Genomic DNA, 24067 nt, shown 5'->3' with positions numbered 1-24067 from the left:
TACCTTTTATTACTGTACAAAAAAATCATTTTCATGAAGTTTTATCTATCTGGCAATGTTGAACTTAACCTGAACCCCATGCTCCCAGGAAATAGCCAAGATCAAGAAATCCGTACCCTTTTGTGTTTTGGGAAACATCCCACAATATAAGGACTGATCTGCCCTTGGATATTCTGAGAGCCACATCCACCCTTCCTCATGATGCCCTTATTTTGTAAAACCTCAAAATGTTTACCTCATCTCTGACAACACTTGCCTAGGAAACATGCCATTCTAAATGCCATAACTGATATCAACCATCCTCTACTGTTGGACATCTAGGATGTTTCCAGTTTTTCACAACTACAAACAAAGCTACATCAGCCATCTTTGTACAAACCACCAGCCAACCTCAACTCTTCTCCTTCTTTGAGACTTGGTTCAGGAGTGAGCATTCCCCCTTATGTAAGAGCCAGGATAAAATCATCTCCTGTTATAATGGTCTGGTACATATTCAGCTGTTATGAGGTTTCCAGAAAAAAAAAAAATAGCAAGAAAGAAAGGAAACCATATCACAAATACTTGCTCCATGCCCTTTTCCAGAAAACATAAATACAAGACAAAAAATTTCACAAAGAATACTTAGTATCGATTGATAATACTGGTGCAAGGAGTCCAAGAAGGGAAATGAGATTCAAAGAACAACCTGACTTTGCCTGAAGATAAATTAACAACTGAAAAGTATTTCAAATTTCTTATTTGAATGGCAAGGAAAATGATACTAAGGAAGGAAGCCGGACTCACTACGATCAGGAGAAACACTCCCAATTCAGCAAACCGCACAGGTAGCATGGTGCATTTCATAAGGCCCAAAATGTTTGACCAATTCTAGCAATGTGAGAAGAGAAAAAAAAAAAAAAAAAATCACAGCTTTGGCAAAGGAACATAGTCCTAACCATTAGGATGACTTAAAGACATGGGCTTTCAAGCTTGCATGGGATTCAAGAACCCCCTCATTCCAAATTTCAGCAGGTTCTTAAATCACAAATCCCAGGCACAATTCAGTGGGGCAACTCCCATTGATGTTTCAAAATTTGTGATTTTCTACAAGTTTAGTTTGCTTGGAGGAAAATCATTAAATATAGCACATTTTATTTCTATACTTCTGTAGGACTTCTTGGATGACTGACCAATTCTGGGGGTAGAGGTGGCTGGAGGGGTAGAATATTCTAACCACGTGTCATTTTAGGTTCTGCATTAGGACAATGATGCTGCAACTCTAAGGTAGAAGAGTTTACAGCAGAAGCAGCTCCACTTGGTAAGGAAACTGCCCTAATTTGGACTATGAATTAACAACCCATTTCTTGAGCACTGCAACAAACGAAGCATACAATTTATCTCATTTAAATCTTGGAACACTCTCCAAGTTTCCATTTGACAGATGCAAAGGTGAGACAAAAAGGCTTTACTGTGTGCCTAGGACAACAAATTTGGTGGAAAGTGCCAAACAGTGATTATTAAAGAAGGATTCAACATGTAGCCCTGTTAGAGTCAACAACATTCAATTTTGTGTGAGACCAACAGAATGTGGCCAAATAAAAGTATTTAATGTGAAAGGCTTAATGAATTCAACACAATGATTAGTAATTAACACATCAATCTCCTGAATGTCAATGGATAGCTCTAAACTGCTGGGGGAAAAAAAATTTTTTTTAAATAGTGCTGGAGCTTGCTTGTAGAGTTTCTTCTCTTGAGTTGATTAAATATTCCCTCCAAAATCTTGTTTACATTATTAATTTGCTCAGCAACCCCTGTCTTCAGAGAAGTAAATTTCCACCTGGTCCCTTAAGAGTTAGCACATATTTTTAATTAAAATGGTCTTGAATAAATTGAGTTGTTATTCTTACAGGCTGTATTACTAATAGTATTAACTCCAAATAAGACACAAAGTTAAAAAAACAAGGTACATTAAAAGTATGCACATATAAGGGCCTTGAACAGTGGAAGATTTATCTAAACTTCATAAAAAAAGATCTGACTCTCAATTATGAGAAAGGGACAGTGAGTCATTTCTATAGATTTTATGAATGATTCACAAGAGTGAAGAATGTAAAGATGTGTCAAGAGTTTACAGGTTCAAAGTACAAACTGCATGCTTTTTTTGGGAAAAGCTAAAAACAAAATTAAACACCATGAGAAAGATTTGACACTCTTCCCTCTTATAACCTAAATGACAGTAACAGAGTTATACGCATAATGATACAATTACATGCTGTCATGAACAGTTTAATTATCCTATGCCTGAGCAGATTTTTTTTTCCTTAAAAAATCAAGTGCCCTGTAGAACTTCCACATCTGAATGCTTCTAACCTAACTTTGCCATCCTTCCACTATATTCAATTTTCTGTGGACACAGAGGAGTGGTCTGTCACTTAAAATGATGCTATTAAAATTCTCTCACTTTATTTTTAAGCTCTTAAAGCCTAGGTAGCATTTTGTCAGTATCCACCATGCAGAGAGCCTGAATTCATTCATTCTTTCTACTGCTTGAATGCCTCCTTCATGCCAGGTAGCAGTCTAGGATATGAGATACACACACAGGAAGCCATGGGATCTTACTGGCAAGTAAGGAGACTGGAAACAAGCAGGGAACTGGACAACAGAGAGGTGGCTTTGGATCAGAGGTGTCTATGTTCTCAGACTGCACAGTCAGCCCTGGTTTAAATCCTAGGTGTGACTTTAGGTACATCACTCAAGGTCTCTAACTCAACTTCTCCCTCATCTGAAAAATGGAAGCAATAAAAAACCCTACTTCACTGATTTGTGAGGATTAAGTGAGAGGAAGCAGTGCTCTTAACCTAATTCCATGTCATACAGTATATATACATATTCACTCCATGAATAGCAGCTGCCCTAAGGATGTTAATTATATCATTATTACTTTTTGCCTTATAACAAGTGCCATGAAGAACTATGTAAAGGATGCTAATAAGAGCACCAGGAATAGCAATAAATCTCCCTGGAAAAGCTCAGTATGAACAGACAGACTACGGAGGAGACCATGCCAAGTAGTGAGTCTTCGATGCCTATGAGAAAATACATAAATAAATAAATAAAAGGAGTGTTGTACAAGAAGAACTCTCAAGAGAAGATGCTATGTTTGTTTAAATGACTATTTCATCTTAAGAAAGCAGTCTTCAGCTACTGATCAAACCAGAGCCCTAGCCATGCTGATGATGATGATCATCAACATCCATAAATTCCTCTGCTGCATCACATCTTGGCATGCGAATGCTCATTTGTTACAATTATCCCTTCGGTTTGACATGGAGAGAAAGCAACCATAAAGCAAGTTCTATTACCCTGGGAAGCGCCTCCAAATAATTAAAATTCTGAAGCACTCCTCGAGCTGAAAGCCCATCAGCCCCTCATTGCGGGCACGTTCTATTAAATAAGCAGGCTCGTGTTTGTTGTTCTTGCAACCCAAGTCCTTGAGCTCACAAATCCCACAGCACCAAAAGTCATTATTTTTTAACCTAATTTAATTTTTTAAGTCCCAAATCTATCTTCGGGGAAAAAAAAAAAAAGGCCACCATTTCTTACATACATCTTGGGCCCTTTCAAAGTCCTTGCCATTGGGCTAAGCTTATAACATGCATGATCTCATCTTCATAGTTTTCCAGGGTGATGGTACTATTACTCAGAGTTTTAAAGGAAACTGAGGCCCAGAGAGATTCAAACCCACACCCTAGTTTCATTAGCTCAAGCATATTAGAGCTACTATTTGAACCCAACTTTCAAATCAATGTCCATATCTACTATATTATAGTATATGCATCTTGAGAATATATTTTTTCTTTTTTAAAGCAAGACTTACATTCTAAATGCAAATGAAGGTCAGGAGGGGGTAAGGTGTGTATGTGGGGGGTAAACAAGTGGGAGCAGGAAAAGGAAGGTGAACTCAGCCACTGCAGGCAGATGTTTAACAGAATTCACGTAGGCTCCAACTCAGGTTGGGTTTTCATGAAGATCAGACAGGATTCTCTTTCCCCAAAGACTGAACTCCGTTTTAAGTCTGGGTTTTAGACAACAAGAACTACTCACTTCCTATTAGACTTGGAGGACTTGTCCCCACCCCCCAATTATTGAGTTTCAGACATGCCATCTTCTCATAAGCCTACTCTTTCTCATGAAACAGGATGAAAGCAACGTATCTATATGCAAGTCTCACCAACCAATTACAAATGAAGATGGGCTTGTTGTAAGCATTAATTAAAATGAGATAACATTTTGCTTAATTAGTGCAGTGCAAGGCACACAGTAGGCATTCAATATATGTTTGCTCCATTCCTAATAATTTTTATGAATATTATCATGATTCCTAAAAAGAGTCCTTTAATTCACATACAGGAGTCACATAACTCACATACAGGAGCAATATCCTGTATATCACATGCCCTTTGCTCAAGATTATACAACCTAACAGAAATAACTAAAACCAATGATAGCTTGTGCAAATGCGGAATCCTGCAAATGACTGCTCTCTTGGACTTATAACAGCCACATGCTCAACTGGAGGAAATTTATTTTCATAAATGTTTGTCACAGGGAAAAATGGGCTAGTTGATAAGGCTGGCATCTGAAGAAGGAAATCCATAAGGAGGAAAACAATAATTTTATTTTAAAGGATCACAAGCCATTATTAAATGCACCTGCTTACCAAATGCAGCTTAAAGACCACAAACAACTGGGTAAGCTGAGTCCAGGAGTGGTTGGACTCCTGCAGTCAACTGATCAATTTAAATAGTCAATTAATTGAGAAGACATCCAGCCCATGTACACGAAGACCATGCCAGTTAGCGAGACTAACAGGAAGAGTTGGCATATAAAGGGCCACCAGATTCAATTAATTCACATTTAATCAGATGCCCTGGATAATGTTGGCTCACAGCTGGATTTGTACAACACAAAACACACAGAGTTGCATTTAAATATTAATAAGTATAAATATTTGAAAAGGTGTATCTTTTTTACTTATCACATAGACCAGGGGGAAAAAGAAAGGTTGCATAATTTCCAGATACCTCAACTGAGGAAGGCTCCCAGTCCTCACTGAATGAAGTTCAAGAGCATTTACTTCATACCCACGGTCACACTCACCCCTGCCACCTCCCAAGACCAGGCTACTCCCCTTCCGTGCTGACTTTAGACATAGCTATCAGTTTTGCTAAGTCACACTGTGGGTGGGACACTGTGTCCCTTCCTAAATACAACGCAAATTATGGAACTAACCTACTTAATCTCTTGTCCCAAAGATTTCAGTGTTTAACTCCACTCCCCATAATTCACTGCACGCAGCAATTAAATTAATGGCAGCCGCGGCAGCATGGAATCCTTTAAGCCCCTTTGGGCTTGTTCCTTTGATTAGACCAGATCCAGGAAGCTGCAGCTATTTGCAGGCAGATTAGAGGGGCTCCCTTTTTTATTGCCATCAGGGCTGAAGATTGAAAGGTCAGGTGTGTTGACATCTTACTCATCTCCATCTGTGACAGTTTACATTGAGGTTATTCTTAAAAAAGGTTTTTAATACAGTAAGAGGACCATATGGATCACGAGGCATGAAGGCACCCTCATACATTTCAGGCAAAGGTACCAAGCAGATTTATGCCTATCTGTTTCCTCAACACACCCTGACTGCCACCTCCAGGTGCCAATAATAGATGCAGGACATCGGCATCCCGGTGCTCTGTGAGATAGGATGGGGGCCTTTTGGATCATACAACATTTAATTATGCTTTTCATGGTTTGGGGACTAAGCCCAATTTAATTGCATTTTATTACATTTTAACCTTTGGTGGAAAGAAACGCACTTCTTATGTGCTCATCAGTCATTCCCAAATCTAGCTTAATCAAAACCACTTGAACATTTTTATATTAAAAAGAAAGAAACAAACAAAAACGTTGAAAACCAGCTTCCCAAGTCTCACCCCTGAGCTGATGAAAAAGTATCTCTTGGGGACTCAGCCCAGGAATCTCTCATTGCCGAGAGCCCCTCTAGAGGTGGTCCTAGTAAAGACCCAGTTCAAGGACTCACTAGAACTTGCCACAAAGCCAAAGTGTAAGAAAGTTTACCCAAAAATAAGTAACAACGTTCAGTGAAGTTAAACAATGAGGAGGTTGGGATAGTCAGGCTGCCTGGGATTGAAATAGCCTTCCCCCACAGCGATAGGGTGTATAAATTACCGAATCTCTCTGGGTTTCATTTTCTTCACTTCTACAATGGGGTTACCACCCCCCACGTGTAAAGCACTTAGCATGGGCCACAGCTATATGAAGCTACCCAAAACTGTGAGTGGTAATTATTTTTTAACCAGATTCCAGAAATTCGATAAAACAAAGTTCATTGTATCATAGTAAACGAATTTTCCACAAAACAGAATAGCCTTTCTCCTCTCATTTAATGGTTTATACTTAATACTATAACTTCCTGTGGGATAGGCTGAACATAATGACTAAATTCTAATTTAAAGCTGCATTACTTAATAATTTACTTAATTCAAAGGCACCATCCATTCATTAATAGCTTGGTTGGAATTAAGGAAGGCAAACAAGTGTGTGATGATTGTAAACTGCATCCCAATCTCAGAAACGTTAAAATGTACTGGGGTGAAGCAGCCCAAGAGAATCTAGAATCCGATGTTGTCAAAAACCCAGGAAAGTCTGTATTAACAAAGCCTACATGTCCCCACACACACAAAGTTCCCCCATGCTGTCACCAGCACAAGAGTCCTCCATAATTTTCTAGGGTCAAATCTCCTGGACATCACTGGCGATCACTGACCTCCTTCCCACACCCTCTTTTCAGAGTTTCATGATGCATATTCACATATAAAAATATCTAAAGGTTGAGAAGTCTTCCAACAGACCTACCAGTTGAACTTGTCTTGAACTTTTCTACTGGCCCTTTGGGGAATAAACTTACTCAGTACATATTTTGAGAAATGTTAAAATAAACCAAGTTTCTTGGCTATAGTAATTATGAATATCTCTGTCCAAATATCTTGTCTTGTCAGAATACAAGACCTATGAGGAAAGAAGTCCCATATCCTGAACTAACCACAGGATTCATCGCTTCCTTCCAAGGAAAGTAAAGACCCTTCCTTGTTATTTATTAGGTGGTGAAAAATGAACCCTGAGAAAACAGGGAGAGCCATTACTTTTTCTGAGCAAACTTGTAAGCTGAGAACATTATTGAGCATTTATATTGCAGGATAATTTGACAAAAAGACATTTTTACGGTTTTTAATTATCCCAATGATAAGATTAAAAATCCAGGAACTGTTTATTCAGATCCATCTTGGTAAAATAACTACATTCAATAAACAGAGAATACAGACAGCTTTAATTTTACATGTGGGCCAGGAGGATCCGTTTCTCCCAAAACATGTATCATCCCATATGTGGTGTGATTTATAATCCCCAAAGCATTAAAATTTGAATTGTGAGTCTTCTGTTTAGGATTCATTGGAATTCTGATCCTATAGTCTCACTAAAATAGATGCAGCCTAAAAGAAAATTCTCCACATTTTAAAGCCAGATGGCCTATATAAGCTAAATATTTTTTCATTGCTTGTTCAGAAGAAAATTCACGTTGGAAGGAGTGAATTAATTTAAGTAGACATGAGTTTAAGGGATCCTTAGTCATCAATCCCAAACTTAGGACTTTATTTAAAGAAAATGTATTTTTTAATTAAGTTTAAAAAAATAACAAAAAAGAATATATATAAGAACCCTGGCACAGAAAACTTTTCTTTTAAAAAAATCCCCTAATGTTTGGTGGTGGGGGGATCCCTAAATTAAAACAATTCTCCTCCATTCCATGGTGTGACCAACTTTTTTTTTTTTTCTTCAAACTGAAAAATGAGATCTTTATCTGAACTAATTTCTAGAATCACCAAAAAAGGTCTGATTATTTCAAATTATCTGGTAATAAATATGCTATTGAAGAGCGAGAATCATGATTTTCCTTTTGATTAAAAACAAAGCAACAAATCCAATTCTACCCTACCATTATTTTTTTTTAAGATTTATTTATTTTAAAGACAGAGTGAGCACGCATGCATGTGAGTTGGGAGAGGGGCAGAGGGAGAGGGAGACAGAGTCCCCCAGAGGATCCTCCACTGGGCATGGACCCTGACACAGAATTCGAAATCCCAGGACCCTGAGATCATGACCTGAGCTAAAATCAAGAGTCAGAAGTCCAACCACCTGAGCCATCCAGATGCCCCCAATTTTACCATTTCTAGTCTTAGACTGAAGGACGTGGACTCTAGCATGGAACATTCTCACACATTCTATACTTACTTTCTTTTCTCTTCTATTGATACAAATATATATAAATATGCATAGAAAGACTCCCCAGCAGCCCTGGGAGACATTAACCATACCGAATGATTCAGTTAAATGAAATAAAGAAACTAATAAAAAAAATAGCAACATTCTTCTCTTCCTCATATTTAACATCTCTGTTCTTTAAAATGAAAGCAAGTAGCTATAAAGTAGCCTTGAACATGCCATAGAGCCAGCTTTTCTCTCCAGTACTCTAAGAACTGTTCAGCTATGCAAGACAGGACCTCTTCAAGTCATCGTTGAGTCTTAAACACCACGAGGATTAGGGGCACGGATTCCCCCAGGGCAGTCAAAATTCCATGTGCAACTTTGGATTCTCCAAAACGTAACTGCTAATAACCTACTACTGACCAGAAGCCTTACCCTCAACATAGTCAATTAACACAAATTTTGTATATGGATTAATTATATGATGTATTCTTACAATTAAGTAAGCTAAAGAAAAGGCAGTGTTAAGAAAATCATGAGTCCTGTGCTGAATTTACTGAAAAAAATTCCTTGTAGAGGGGCGCCTGGCTGGCTCGGTCAGTAGATCATAAGACTCTTCGAGCCCCAGGTTGGATGTAGAGATTACTTAAAAAAGAAAAAAAAAATCCATACATAAGTGGACATGCAGAGTTCAAACCCATGCTATTCAAAGGTCAACACTATTCCCTACATGGGATAAAAATGTTGAAGGCATTTTCTTCTGAATGTTACCTGCACGTTGGTCCATTAGGCATTCTAAGTCAGTTTCTCAGCAAACAGTCTTAGAAAACAGACCATAATTTTGTTTAAGGCAAAGGTCTTCAAAGGCAGTCAGAGGCAGGTTGAGGATGGGAGACCCCAAACAAGCCCTTCTCTGTCCTAACAAGAGCACCTCTAAATGGAATCAGTTTAGTAAACTGAGTTTCCACATAAGATTATAAGAAACTTAAAAAAAAAAAAAAAAGACTGTGCAGTTTTAAAATAAAAATCTGAAAACCACAGTTTAGTGGAAGCAGGACACGCATGCAAGATAGGACTCACTCCTGCGTCAGGGTCAGGATTCTGGGTTGCATGACCCATTTGCTGAGACAATCCTTGTACCCAAAGGCCCAGAGCAAAGGGCCACATTACAGAAAGTGCCCCAACTGCCAGGGAAAAACTAGCAACATTTGCATGCCAAGAGCACATCTTTAAATGCCATTACTGACTCGAGTACTGATTCAGAGGGTGAAGCATTCACAGTCTGCCTACTACAGGGCTGGCCCATAGTCAACACATGCACTAAAAGGGTGCCTATGATGGGCCCGGCATCGTGCCAGGAGCAGGAGGACGTTGTTGAACATAAACAGCACAGCCCCTGCCACCTAGAGGTCAAGTCTAATGGAAGAATGGTTATTAATCAAATATTACAAAGAACTGCCACATAATGAGCCCCTTCTGGGCATCAGGCACCAGTCTACCATCAGCCCATTTCATCATCAGCACATCTCTAAGGAGGAGGAGCTGTGACATCTCCATGTCCCAGAAGAGGCACTGAGGCACAGAAAGATCACAGGGCTGCTGAAAGGCCAAGTTTGGTTTGAGGTGCAGCCGAATGGCTTGAGATTCCAGGCTCTTAATCATCAGACCCTCTCTCCTCTCTTTCACACATTATTCTCAAACACCCAAAGCGTACCACTGAGGCAGGTTTTCAAAGAACAGACACGGGATGCTAAAAGTCTATAATTTCTTAGGGATTGACCTAAGTAGGGAGAACAGACCACAACTGCAGAAATGACATCTGAGCTAAAAGCTTAAGGAATGGGAGAGAAAAGGGAAGAGGTCAATGCACCTGCCAAGGGCAGCAGATTGGGGGGGAGTGCTGGTGAGCCCAAGCACTCATAACCAGCCCATTGGACAGAGAGCACAGAGGCACGGAGTGGCAGAGAGCACTGGGGACAGTGGGTGGTAGGAGGTAAGAGGTGACAGGCATGTCAGGACCGTGCTGAGTAGGGCCCTGTAGACCACAGTAAACAGTTTTGTCTTCATCCCTAGACTAATAGGAAATCACTTCAGAGAGGTCCCTCAAGAGGTACAGGTGTTTCAAAAGTCCTCCCTGATGTACCCACACGTGAACCATGAGAACCTTCTAACCTGTCAGGACTAACTAGGCATGAACTTCCCTCACAGACTGACCAAGACAGAACCAACCCTGCATGTTCCTGAGGCACGCCTGCAGCCTACCGTGCACAGACCCCTGAGCACTGTGCTGGGGGTGGGGCGGAGGGGAGGGTGACTGCTCCAGCTAATCAAGCTTCACCAGTGGGACAATCCATCACCTCCTCAGACTTCAGCATGGAAGGAGAACTTTGAGAATACACACATTTTAAAAATGATGCCATTTCTCCTCAAAATCTTTCCTTCATTTGTGACTAGTAGAAGGAGACAGATACCGCATCGCATTACTGAATACCATGGGACATTTGTTCGCACTTAAAAGTATTTAGGTATTATTTCATGTAAATGTTGAGAAGGGAGGAAAAAAAGTTTGTTTTTCTTATCTCTTGTGAATCAGGTTTACTTCCCCCCCAAAATTCTGCAAATTGACAGAACACGATGTATCTGTACTTACTTCAGTGTATATGGATTTAATTCCATAAGACTAACCACTGAACCCTGCCCAAGGGTAGAACTTTGAGGAACTCAGTCTTTCAATCAGAATCACTGGCACTAAAAACTGTAATTCCCCTGACAGTGATACAATACACATCACTCTGCTCTCCCCACCATCCTTTTCTCGATTCCTCCCTTACTAAAGAGAGATAGGAAACTTCTACTGAACCCAACATTTCTTTGGGGGGAAAAGAGCATAAAGATCTTGAATCCTAATAATCATGATCTTGCAAAGCAAGATCCATGCAGAGGAGTTTACAGCATGTCCAGAGGGATGGCATGGTTATGGACATGGCTTTAACCCAAAGAACCTAGATTCTGCTGAAGTCTAGCTTTGAGCAGTTGATCCCCCTGGGCTTCGGCAGCCACATCGGAATATGCCACACCCTGACAGAACTCAGCTCACTAAAAGATCCCCTGGTCTCTTGCTCAAAAAGGCATGACCCAAGGAGAAGAAATCCCTACTCGTTCTCTGAAGTTTTTTAAGTAGGTTCTATGCCTACTGGGGCTTGAACTCATGACTCTGACCCTGAGATCAAGGGTCATATGTTCCACCAACTGAGCCAGCCAGGCACTCCTCCCCCACATTCTTGACATGACTTTAAAGGCTCAGGTTAAGTCAGTACCATCAAATCTTCTCCTGTCATTAGAAAGTGTGGGTGGAGAAGGGAGACAGAGAGAGAGAAGGAATGCCAAGTGGACTCCATGCTCAGCACAGAGCCCAATACAGTGCGCAATTTCAAGACTCTCATCCTGACCTGAGCTGAAACCAAGAGCTGGATGCTTAATCCCCTGAGCCACCCAGAGAAGTTTTAAAACTCCAAGAGGAGTTTTAAATAAAGGGGATAATTTGGGATTAATCCTATTTAACTTACTAAACTAATTTTATACCAAGATGGTATTATAAGAACTTTTGAACAATTACCTTTTAAACAATTACCTTTAAAATTTTTTAATTTTTATTATTTTTTTAATTTAAACAATTACCTTTTAAAAAATTACCTTTTAAACAATTTTTTCTTCGGCCCATTTATTTCTTCAAACCAAATTCCCACTCTTTCCATGCTGCAAAGTTTTAGAAAATGCTCTACTTTAAAAGCAGTCTAGTCTTTGCTGCCTTTCAACTGTATGTTCTTTGTTTTTCACAGAGAACAGAAAACTATTGATAATCCCTCAAGAAACTTCTGACAGGATAGGAAAATGCCTGATGAGTCCAAAAGCCCCCAATTCCCAAGACATAGAAGCAAGAGAAGTTGGGGGGAAATTTTAAATACCAGTAATTATCATTTCTCAAATTGCAAGAAAAACAAATGCCTCAAATACCATTATTCATTTAAGTTTTCTGACAACCCGACATTTATCTGCTTTGGTCTTATATTATAGAAATGTCTCTTATTATATTCATTTTACAGAGACTGAGTACTTTTAATACTAATGAGATACATGTACCAGAGTTGATACTTTTCTTTAAAAAAAAGTTGAAAGAGCTGAAGCTATTATGTTGATTGCACACCAAAGTGTATTACCATAAATGATGCAAAAGGAAATTTAACAAACAGGTAAAATGCACTTGAAAGTGGTACTTCTTTGCTCTCAAGGTGCTGGTCACAAGATATGCACCAACACTAAAAAAATCCATCCCCACACAGATAGCCAGTTTCTTCCATAAAGTTCAATTGAAATCAAACAGTAATTAAAGCACTTAATTTGTATGAGCACTGTTCCAAGATTAACTAAAGGGCTGAGGGGAGCTGGAGGCGGGCAGATCAATTAGGAACCCATTAAAATATGATCGGAAGAGAGAGAGAGAGAGAGAGAGAGAGACGGTAACAGCTCTGAGGTTGGGATACAGAGTGGAAATGGAGAAGAGGGATTGAGAGAACAAACAGGACTGGGGAAATAATATGGAGAAGAATATTTCCAGGCTTAAAAAAAAGGCAATGGTGGGCAGACCATGAACCCTTCACTGACAGAACAAGTGGAAGAAGGAGCAGTTTGATGGGAATAAATTCTTTAGAAACATGGAGTTGAAGGCACTTGCACATGAAACCTCACCTTGGGGAATTGTGGGTAACAACACTGGAGCCGTATCAGAGGCAGAGATGTCATTTTGGGAGACAGTTATGGAACCTTAGACTCAGAACAGGAAAAAGTCATCTCCATCAATTCCGCTGCTTTTTTCTCCCTAAAGCCAGCAGTGACACAATCCGGACAGGCACCGTGTCTGCTTGCCCAGCCCTCAAGAGAAAGGAAGTAGACGAGGCTGACAAAGGGCCGTGAGGGTCAACCCTGACCACACCAACACCACACCAACAAGGAAGGCGAGACTTCCTTCTGGTATAGGAAGCTGAAATAATTTTCATCATTAAGTTTATTTTTACACCCAGGGGAAAATGAGCATGTATTCACATTATAGTAATTTGAGAAATTCAGAACTAATGAAAAAGGAAGCCTCAGAATCTTAAATCAACTAAGGATGGATGGATCATAAATAGTAACAAGAATGGATGAAGCCCCAAAAGGCATCTGTTATGCTCATATATAATAAATTAAAACAAACAAACAAACAAAAAGTCATGTTTATAGACCAATTTTAGAGGGCTAAATTAATGGCTAGTTTTGGAATGTTCTGGAAATTCCACAATGTTCATTTTCATACCATTTGTGCATTGATTAATGATTGGATAATAAAATCATTAACTACATCATCCAAACAAACATGAGGCACAGGAGACTCAATTTCGCAGGTGCAACACTCTGAACAAAATACAATTCCAATTTTTAAATAGCATTATTTAAATAGTAAACACAGGGACTCTTACAATGCGCTCAGTTAGCTGCCATTTCCCACCTCTAGAAGTTGGCTCATGCCATAAAAAGACACTATACTCCTTTGATATAAGCCAATCACTCGGAGAAAAGGGGGGAAAAACGTAACAGTAAAATAACAGCAGCAACTGAGGAGGCATTTACCGTGTGCTGGGTGTTAGGCCAGGGACTCTGTATTCATTAATCTTTCAAACTTCACAGCATCACTATCTGTTAGGTATCTTGTGATGCCCGTTGAACAGATGAAGGAATTAAAGGTCAGGGAAGATTAAGCAACCCAGTTACTTAAATATATTCCCCCTTGGCTAATAGGACAAATGCCAGAGGGTCTGAAAAGCCTTATTTTCCTAATCGATCCTTTATTTATGTGCAAAATAGCAAATAAACATTAAATTCGACATAAAGACAGACAGATTTAATACTGTGGTTATTACTTTGAAACCCAAGCTATACAGCCTCACCAGAAAAACCACACCAGCAAAGCTGCCAGGGGCTGAGTTGGAGAAGCAAGTATGTGCTCAGAACCAAAGCCGGCAGAGAAGTAAGTGGATGGGCTGTATCCTGGAACCCAGGTGGCCTGTTAATAGTGAAAAGGTGAAGAGGACCAGTTTAGTGGTCATTTACATACATGCTTAGATAGCGACTTCTTGGGCTTATCCCAAACAGCTCAAGCGCACAAACCTCATGTTCTTCTAGTGTAAACTAAAAGGAAGTATTAATGGCATTAACCTCCCTGCTCTGTGGTCAGTATTATGCAGGGAACATACACACTAAGGAGTTAGCATAAAAACTAGCATTCAGGGGCATCTGGGTGGCTCAGTCAGTGAAGCATCTGCCTTTGGCTCAGGTTATAAGCACTAGGTCCTTGGATCAAGCCCCATGTTGGGCTTCCTACCCAGTGAAGAGTCTGCTTCTCTCTCTCCCTCTGCCCCTCCCTTCATTTGTGCTCTTGCTCTCAAGTAAATATAAGTATAATCTAAACAAACAAACCAACCTAGCACCAATTCACTCAACAGTACAGCTGTCATCATCATTATTACTTGCCTTCATGACTTCACAGTGGCAGGTATAGAAAAACAAAACAAAACAACTGTGAAGTCAGTCATAGCAATCTTCAAACTCCAAGCTTCTCATTTAGGTAGTACCGCACCACCGATGTAACATACCTTGAGCTTCATTGTTCTTAGGGATAAAATATATAAATAAAAATACTCCCCTTGTAAGAGGCAGAGAAATAGAGCCAATGTATCAAAAGTTCCAGACAAACACTCTAGAACATAGGAAGTTCCATTACTGTTTGCATGAAGATGCTATAAACACTAAAACCAGGCAACAACTGTGGGCCACAGAGGAAATAAATGCAAAAGGTAAATATAAACAAACCCAGGCTTAGGTAAAGATGGACCTTATTTGAAACGATGATGGCAGTAAGGAGAGGGGGATGATGGTGATAGGAAGAGGGAGACGAATGCGGCAGGGAGAGAGCTCTTGTCTCTAAGGTCAGGCAGAAAGGAATTTTTTTTTCTAGGGAGGGGCAAACACATCTAGAAAGACCCAGGCTTAGGGAAATGGGATGAGTGCACAGCATGACTGAGCAACTGACGAGGTAAAGGGTTTCCCTGAGGTCAGCCAGTTCTCAGGAGCTGTTCTGCATTCCGAAGATCAAGGACTGGGGAAAATTCCTGGCCTGGGAGAGAGGAGAGATGCTTGGCTGCAGGGTGGTCAATTTAAGTCAGCAAGTATTTGTGGGTTTTTGTTGTTGTTGTCGTTGTTGTTTTGTTTCTTTAATTTACTTACTTGCAATGAGAAAGAGAGAGAGAGCATAGAGGCAGAGGGAGAAGCAGGCTCCCACTGAGCAGGGAACCAATACAGGGTTCAATCCCAGGATCTGGGGACCAAGACCCAAGCTGAAGGCATAACCTTAAATGACTGAGCCACACAGGTGCCCCATCAACAAGTATTTGGACAAAGGGTACAAACATTTCAGACAAAGGAGGGGAATGTGGGAGGGGTCTGTGTCCTAGGAGAGGGGCACCCATTAGTCATATGTAAGCCAACTGGGCAAGAGTGGTTCTTTGCAAGCCTTTTTCCTCAACACAAGGGTAGCAGATTCCTTTATCTATTGCTGTTTTCCAAGAACAGAGTTCATGTAAAAATTAGTATTAATAAAAACAAAACTATACCTGTAGAGTTCAGTGCTTTTAAGGAAAGAATCTACTGTGATATCAAATTCAAAAAATCACCTTTCTTTTTCCTATGAAAGAAACACAAAGAAGGGTTTAAAAAAAAAAGAAGAAGAAAAATAAAGTCTGTCCTTAATCCATAAAGAGGGGAAAGATGATTCTAATTGCTTGAGGATTTTAATTTTTTCATTTCTTTGAATGCAACGTCATTGCTTAGAATGTTTCACACATAATCTCAAGCATAACAAAAATCAGAAAAATGGCTGGTCCACAAAATGAAGACTACAAAGAGAATTGGCAAATATTTCACTCCTATCCTATTATTATCTACTCCTTTGCTCTGAAGAGAGATGCAGAAAGGGAATTTGAATGTTTATGTTCATCTTGGAGTTTCTAAGAGACTTAGGTCTCCTATTGAATCTCCTTTGATAATCATTAGCTCATGCCTACTGAACGTACTATCTTGTGAGGTATCAGCCAGCCACGTTATGCAGTAGTAACTGGAGGTCTCTCTGCAGAGCCCAGAAAGGGCACTCCTATTGTTAAAATGTTTCATAAAAATTTTGCAATCTACAGCTACTGCAAGGACTACGACATTACTATTCTGATATATAGATTTCATGCCAAAGATTAATGGATGTTTTGTAATAATCGGTATAGGTAAGCAAATGTAAACACACAGAGAAAATAAACATGCCTGTTTCAGCAATCAGGTAGAGCACATACTAATTATTTTTGTCTCTGTGGGTAGGAGGCTGAAAGTCGGATTTAACGATCAGTCTACAGTGTAAAATGACTTAATCTGAGCTTCCCTAACAAAAGTACAGCACAAGATTATTTTCTACTCTGTTCATGGTATGAATGAGAGGTGAATTATCTTGGTTGAGTTCAAGTTCCATATACTCACTTCAGAAAGCCAAAAGTACACACAACACACACAAGGACATAGGTTCTTGGTTGGGTATAACGTTAGGAATTTGGACCTCGTTGCAGAAATTTAAAAAGAAACAAAGTAATAACAAATAATAGTAATAAAAACAATTAGAGCAACAACAAAAATTATGGCCCTGAGGTACTGACCTGCCAGGCACTGGGTGACCACTTATTTTACTACCAAATTTAATCCTTCCAACAAGCATTAATCTTATGATCCTCATTTACACATGAAGAAATAAGATGGAGAGTGAAAGTTACACAGCTACTGAGAATGGGAATCAGGAATTGACCCCAGGCAGCGTGAATGCACAGCCGGCACCATTCACAATAATTGGGTTTAATGACCTCGGTCCTGTCCTGGTCGATATATCAGAGAATAATCTTAGTCAACAAATTCAAGAGTAAGGGAGTCCAGCAGATTAGAATGAACTTCATTTATTGAAAACACATTAGGTTTTTATAGGATGCTCTCACCTCCAATCCATGATGCCTAGCCATGATTATCATCACAGTTCTTAATGCCTCTTTCAGCAAAGAAATCAAACTCTATAAAGAGAGTAGAATGAGATCTGACAAAAGCATTAGAATGATGGTGATGATGATGATCAGAGGCACAGAAGCATCAACAGCAACAAGAATGCCAATAAGACCACCACCATTTATGTACCAGGTCCCATACTCTTACATGTAAGGCATATAAAAGGCATTACAGAAAGCCTTTCCTCCCTACCTTGTTGCATGGTCCTTCACATACCCTGCAAAATGTCTTACACACAACAGGCACTCTTTTTTTTTTTTTTTTTTTTTTTTGCATTAACAAATAAATGAATAAAAGAAAGAGCATATTGAAGGTATCAGGAAATTATTCATAAGACATGCTCAAAATTCCCAATGACACAGAGAATACAATCACACCACATATCAAATCCAAGCCACATGCCATGGAGTGCACTATTGAAATGAAATGCAATGTAACTATTGTTTTGGGAATAAGACACAGGATCCAGTAAAAGACATTGTATTAATTATATTGTTTTCCATAGAACTTTTCTAAGGTTGCCCAGGACAACAAGACTGTAGAGCACTCATGATGAAACTGTCAAAGAGAACTAGACTTGAGGGACCTTTGGGAGAAAAGAGATTTGAAAATAATGTACTGCCTGCCCATGGTTCAGACGTGCCTGTCTCTGTAAGTATGACCACATTATTGATTCTCCAAGGAAGAAAGGAAATATGACTTTGTCCCTTAACTGACATCAAAGTTATAGTGCTATGCAACACTGCCCAAAAGCATTTGCAAATATTTTTATTCAGATACAAAAGCTGAGTGTCCTAGAGGACATAAAGTTAATTGGTCCTAAATGCAGGGGTCAGGAGGCACTGAAAATCTGTGTAGGGAGGTTGAAGGGGGTGGAATAGTAAATATTTGAAAGAGACAAGGCACTAGCATCAAAGACTTTGAAATTCTCTGGAAAAAAAATGAGGGAGTCAAAGATATTTTACCTTCTCATACACAGACCCTAAACTCTGATCAGTAATGGCAGTGAGATCACAGAAAAAATAAATAAGAAGTCTCTCTCTCTAAGCTGAAGATATGAATATTCCAAAGAACAGTTCCCTATCAAAAGTCGTTTGTCTAAGACTTTTTGACCAGCATGAAGTAGCACAGTAGAGGATATATTTCTGTGTACCCATCAGTGAATATTCTTGTTATAATGGCTATCTCTATAAACTAATATATGCTGTCAACTCTAATGGGAACTGAAAAAGGCACAATTTCCCAAATATGATAGAAGGTACAATAAATATTTACAGGATACTTAAAATGAGAGTGTATATAATCAAAAATAAAAAGTACATGACTCAAAGCTAGAATCTCCAATAGGAAATTTTATTTGGTTTTGTTTGGTAATTAGAGGAAGAAAGATCAAGCCATATGTCAGATGCAATTTAGTTTTTTAAAAGCATCATCTAATCGTAAAATAGAGGGTCTCAAAGAGTTAGAGCTGAACAGATCATAAAAAGCATACATTTCCATGCACTGCAAACATCCCAATCTCTTGAACAATTCCCCCAAAGCTGCCTAACATCAAACATCAGTTACTTTAGAATCCATCAGCAAATTTAGGATGCCTCCGAAGGGGCCTGACAGGTTAGGCAAAGAAAGCACTGTACACCATCAGTTCTTTCAGCGCTGTCTAAAGATCTATAGGTCAGAGAAGGGCAGGCTCTGATGTTTCCTCCATTAATTATTTAAGGTAATATTCTTGATGCAAGCAAATCCTAACAGCTTCAAATATAAACCCTTTTATGCCTCAAAGATATGCTTTCAATAAACAAATCAAAACACTTCTCAAAAAGGAAAATCTGATGATGCATATTTTATCTTTCAATGGGCCTCCCTGTACAAACAAATTTGGATTTTATCACATATTTTGGGTCAACTTACGACTACAAATGAGAGCCTTTCTCTCATTTTTTGCACACACTCTACTCCTATCACCCATCAGCCAACCTGTCTACCCTAGTGACCTAGATACAGCTGATAGAAACCTTTTGGTAAATATGTTTACTGTAACTAGTAATAATGACTGAGTTTAAGGGTTCTTTAACCTAGTTTTGTTATTTTATTTTTATTATGGTGAATTTCAAGCATATACAGAAGTAGACTAGTAACATCAATCTTGACATACAACCTTGCCAAAATGACCAACTCATTGCCAATCTTGGGCCACAGCCAATCTTACCCTAATTCACTCTCCAATTTCATTTGGAAGCAAATCAGTCATCACATAATTTCGACTTACATACTTCCAGATGTATTGCTTTAAAAAAACAAGGACTTAAAAAACATTTCTAAAAAGATCCTAAAAAATTAACATATTAACAATATTAATATGTTTTAAAGGTCTTGTAAAATACCAAAAACAATGACAAAAACAATGTTAACTATCTAGTGATTAAATTTCCAATTTTCTCATATATATCTTAAGTACAAACTTAATTCTTTAAAAAAAGCATTAGCATCACTAGTTTTGTTTTTAAGCTACAACTTCTCAAAAAGTTAATTTAAATGTGAGTTAATTGAAATCATTCTTCTATTGCTCTTTCAGAGAGATCACAAAATTGAAGTATGTGTCGTCAGGTTCCAGAAACATCAGGAAGGACTGAGACAGTCAAATGATTTCTAACCAAGTAACTGTACCACAAGCAAATTGGGTCACCATAAACACCATGTAAATGATAATAAGAGTTAATATTTGTTAAGGATGTTGTATGCCTGATCCTGGGGCCAATCTCACAACCACCCCTAGAAAGGTTTCATGGCTTGAGCAAGGGGCACCCAGGGAGGAAGGGGCAGAATAAGGGACTTGAAGCAAGTCAAACACCTGACTTCCTGTCACGGACACTGTACTCAAGACCTGGGGGACACCAACGTGAGAGCTCCATGAAGGGAGGCAAAAGCAGGAAGAACATTCTGAGCAGGTTGCAGAAGCTGCTTAAAGCAGAATGAGAAACTAAGGCTCATGGCTGCTGCAATTTTATAATTACCTTTCTTTTTTTCAAGTATAATTACTGCTCAGAGTTGGAAACATAAAAGGTGGAAATACTATGCAAGTAGGGATCCACGCACAAAAATAACTGTGAAGAAGCCTAGGTTCTGCTCACCTCCGCTGTCACATTCCTTCAAGAGCATTCGGAAGACAATGCAGATGTGAAGTGTAGCAATTAATAGGTACAGTTACATACTTCTACAGGCTACACATAATCCATTTTGAATTCACCTCTCAATTATTTCATGCCTGGGGTTTTCTGCCTATCTCAAACTTGTTAATGGAGAGAAGTAAGCCTATCGTAAAGTCAAAACACTTCATCATCATGTTTTATAGTACAAAAGAGTGAGTCCCGAGTTCAACTCGTTCTCTCACAATTCAGAGATGATAAAGTCTTAATGCCAAGCCACTTATGCAGTAAGCTTGACTCCTATTTCCATCTCCCCTTTTCCATCATCCCAAAGATATAACCAGGTAACAAAGTTCAAGTTCATTACCCAGAAAATCCATTTCTGCAGCCAAAGCATAGGGAATGTGGATGGGCATTCTAAGTGCCTGTTAAAATTAAAAAAACAAAACAAACAACAACAACAACAAAGAAAACGAGTGATTAGAGGTTCTTTATTCAGATATTTACTAGACCCTCTGTGAAGCCAACATTCTGTGATCCAAGTACAAGTGTTCTGTGAAGGAAGGAAAGGCTAGAAAGAAAACCCAGACAAAGCCCCTGGAGCTGCTCAAAACATAAAGATGAGAGCACATCCATTTGATTTAAATGCAAAGCTTTACTAAGAGATCAAGAAACCAAAGCAATGCTGGGGGTGGGGGGCGTGGTGGCAGACTTGTCAAACATTTACTTAGCTCTTATGATTGAATTTAAAGGTTCTATTTGAGATGCTCAGTGTATCACCATACTTACTAAGTCCCAGGTATGTTTCCCAACAGTGTTTCAGGCATGGTTAGCTCAGTCCCGGCCCTAGGACAGATTTTGCTGTTACTTGTTTGCTTTCACTTATGCAGTTTAGGGGACTTCATACCAAGATTGAAAGATACTTTTCCCTTTTATCTTATTATTCCAAGTAACCTTTTACTTATTCAACATTCATTGTAGGCCCATTCATATGTCACATCTATTAAAGCGAAGGGCTTCTAGAAGCTTGAAATGTTGGGGGAATGGGGTTTTGCAGGACCTCTGCAGAGCAGGGGGTGAGTTCTATGATTGCTGGATTGCAGGAAAGTATAGGGGAGGATGCAGGACTGCTAGAACAATAGGTCTGGGAGCATTCCTGGGAACTCCGGGCAATAGCTATGTACAATAGAAATATTTTGATATTTTAATGACCAGTATGACTAAATCAGCATTTATGACTACACAGAATCTTGGCAATCCTGTGTTGTCTAGTATTACATAAACAAGCCCAAGTCTCATATGCAGGCAGCTCTCTAAACAATATGGTTAATAACCATAAATACCATGTGAGTTTTATATAAACAGAAAGAACAGGCTATCTTGGACGTTTCAGAAGTTCTTGTGGAAAACACAGAAAATAGCTCATGTGTACACCAAGCATTACTATTTCTCCGGTACACCAAACATTACTATTCCACATATGGTGGTTGTTTTGTTGATCACAAATACGTAACAATATTTAAATCTCATTCAAGTTCAAAATATCAAAAGATTTAAAAAAAAAAAAAAATCTCGGGTAGAAGAGCCAGAAGTAAAATCAAAATAGAAACTTCATGTCAACTTTTTGTGTCAAACATGAAACTATAAATATTTCCCTAAGTAACTACATATAAAGTTTAATCCACCTTCAGAAGTCCTTCCATTTTAACTCATGGATCCCACACTTCCTGCTACACAGAGGACTTCCAAGGTGGGAGAGAGACACAGGGGTTGGACTAGATGATGTGAAATGGCTTGGGATCTCGAAGAGAAAACAAGAACAATGCTGAGAGGGCATTAGGGAAAAAATAAACACGTTGTCAGTGTGCATAATATACAACAAGTAACATCAGTTAGAAAAAAAAAATCTTATTATCTTCCTCCAGTAAATATCATTATTAATCATTTCCCTCCAGAACAGGTAGAGTTCTAAAATAATGCTACCTATTCATTTCAACCTCTTTTTCCTCAGAGATATGGGTCCTGATTGGAAAATCTAAAAAATCAAACTCAAGATACAACTTGAGTTAGGTACCAAATTATCCTTAGAAGGCATAGAAAAAAACATGCAATCTTATTAGAAAGTGTGTGCTTGCACTTTCCATTTCTTAGAAAGCAATCAAAGCCCTGGCTTGCAACACTGTCCAATTTAATGGAGCATTAGTTAAACTCTTTTTTATCAGTGTTTGAATTTTGAAAAGCACACTGAATTAAACAAGGACACCAAGACTATGATCAAATTGGAGTTTCCTTGAATCTAGCTTATACCTTTTTGGTCCGGACAATATGTAGCACTGACCCCACAAACATTAACTAAAGTCACCTGTGCCCACTCACTAATCACTCACACCTGCTTCTACTATTCTACTGCTCAGATACTGACCAGAACATCTGCTCACTTCAGATAAAAATTCTGCGCACATCTAAATTACATAACAGGCTTTTAAACCATTATTGTGAAAGGCGAAGCAGTCAATATGCTAATTTTTGAGGCTTTCGGCCTAATTTTCATTAGCTTACCCTAATTTCTTTTTCATCTTTGGGAAAAGGGCCTGTGCCTATTTTCATCGGCAAAAGATGACTATGCTCACAGATGGCTATAAAGTATGACAACCCTTCCTATTTCAAATTTTCCAGACACAAAACAAGGGCATCAAACTGAAGTCAGCTCCTTGTAGTCAGTCATTTTCTCTCCTCTGCTAGGTATATGAGTATATGTATACGCGCGCGCGCGCACACACACGCACACACACACACACACACACACACACTGGCTCTCAGTTCTCTTCAAATTTAAGTAACAGTGGAAAGTAACCCTTTCAGCTTTCACATTTAGTAAGTTTACTTTTAACCAAAATGGGCAATGAATTTCACAATATAAAGACATGGCCAAATTCTAAAACTCCGAAACAAATCAAGGCAAAGGACAATATTCTACTAGCAACTAGGCAATCACAGGCTAAGATGAATAATACTCATAATGCTTTTGTGAATGATTTTGTGATATGGTTTTAGCCACTCTTACTTGGTTGTATGTATTAAGCCCCCCAAATTGTAAGTTACTATTTTCATAATATCTGGTAGTTAAAATACTACATGAGACACCACTACTGCCCCCCCAACCCCTCTCACTTTAAGCAGATAACAAAAATGTGATGTAAGTATCATAAAATGAGCCAACTACTGAACTCAAATTGTGTACCAGATGTGTATTTTATTCTCAGATAAAAAGATATATTTACCCCAGCGACCCATCACTGATTTACCATAATTATCCCCATTTTAGAAAAAAACAGAAACTGAGGCTGAGAGAGCTATATCTATTTCCACAAGGTTACAACCCTAAATACTCAAGCCCAGAATACTCAAAACCTCTCATTCTCACCAGA

General features: G+C 38.9%; 1 protein-coding gene and 1 long non-coding RNA gene across 12 annotated transcripts in view; one reads left to right on the top strand and one right to left on the bottom strand.

Moving 5' to 3' along the window:
• The window catches only part of FHIT (fragile histidine triad diadenosine triphosphatase), a 1429687-nt gene that overhangs the window by 716178 nt on the left and 689442 nt on the right, over positions 1-24067 (bottom strand). The window lies entirely within an intron of this gene.
• LOC309845697 lies at positions 14986-20212 on the top strand. Its single transcript, XR_014301433.1, has 3 exons — positions 14986-15203; positions 17999-18144; positions 20069-20212. It is a non-coding gene; the product is annotated as an uncharacterized lncRNA (long non-coding RNA).

This window comes from Mustela nivalis, assembly GCF_964662115.1.
Source record: "Mustela nivalis genome assembly, chromosome: 1".
In the NCBI taxonomy this organism is placed as follows: Eukaryota; Metazoa; Chordata; class Mammalia; order Carnivora; family Mustelidae; genus Mustela; species Mustela nivalis.
Note: the sequence above shows the minus strand (reverse complement) of the source record. Positions and strands in the feature narration are given on the sequence as shown.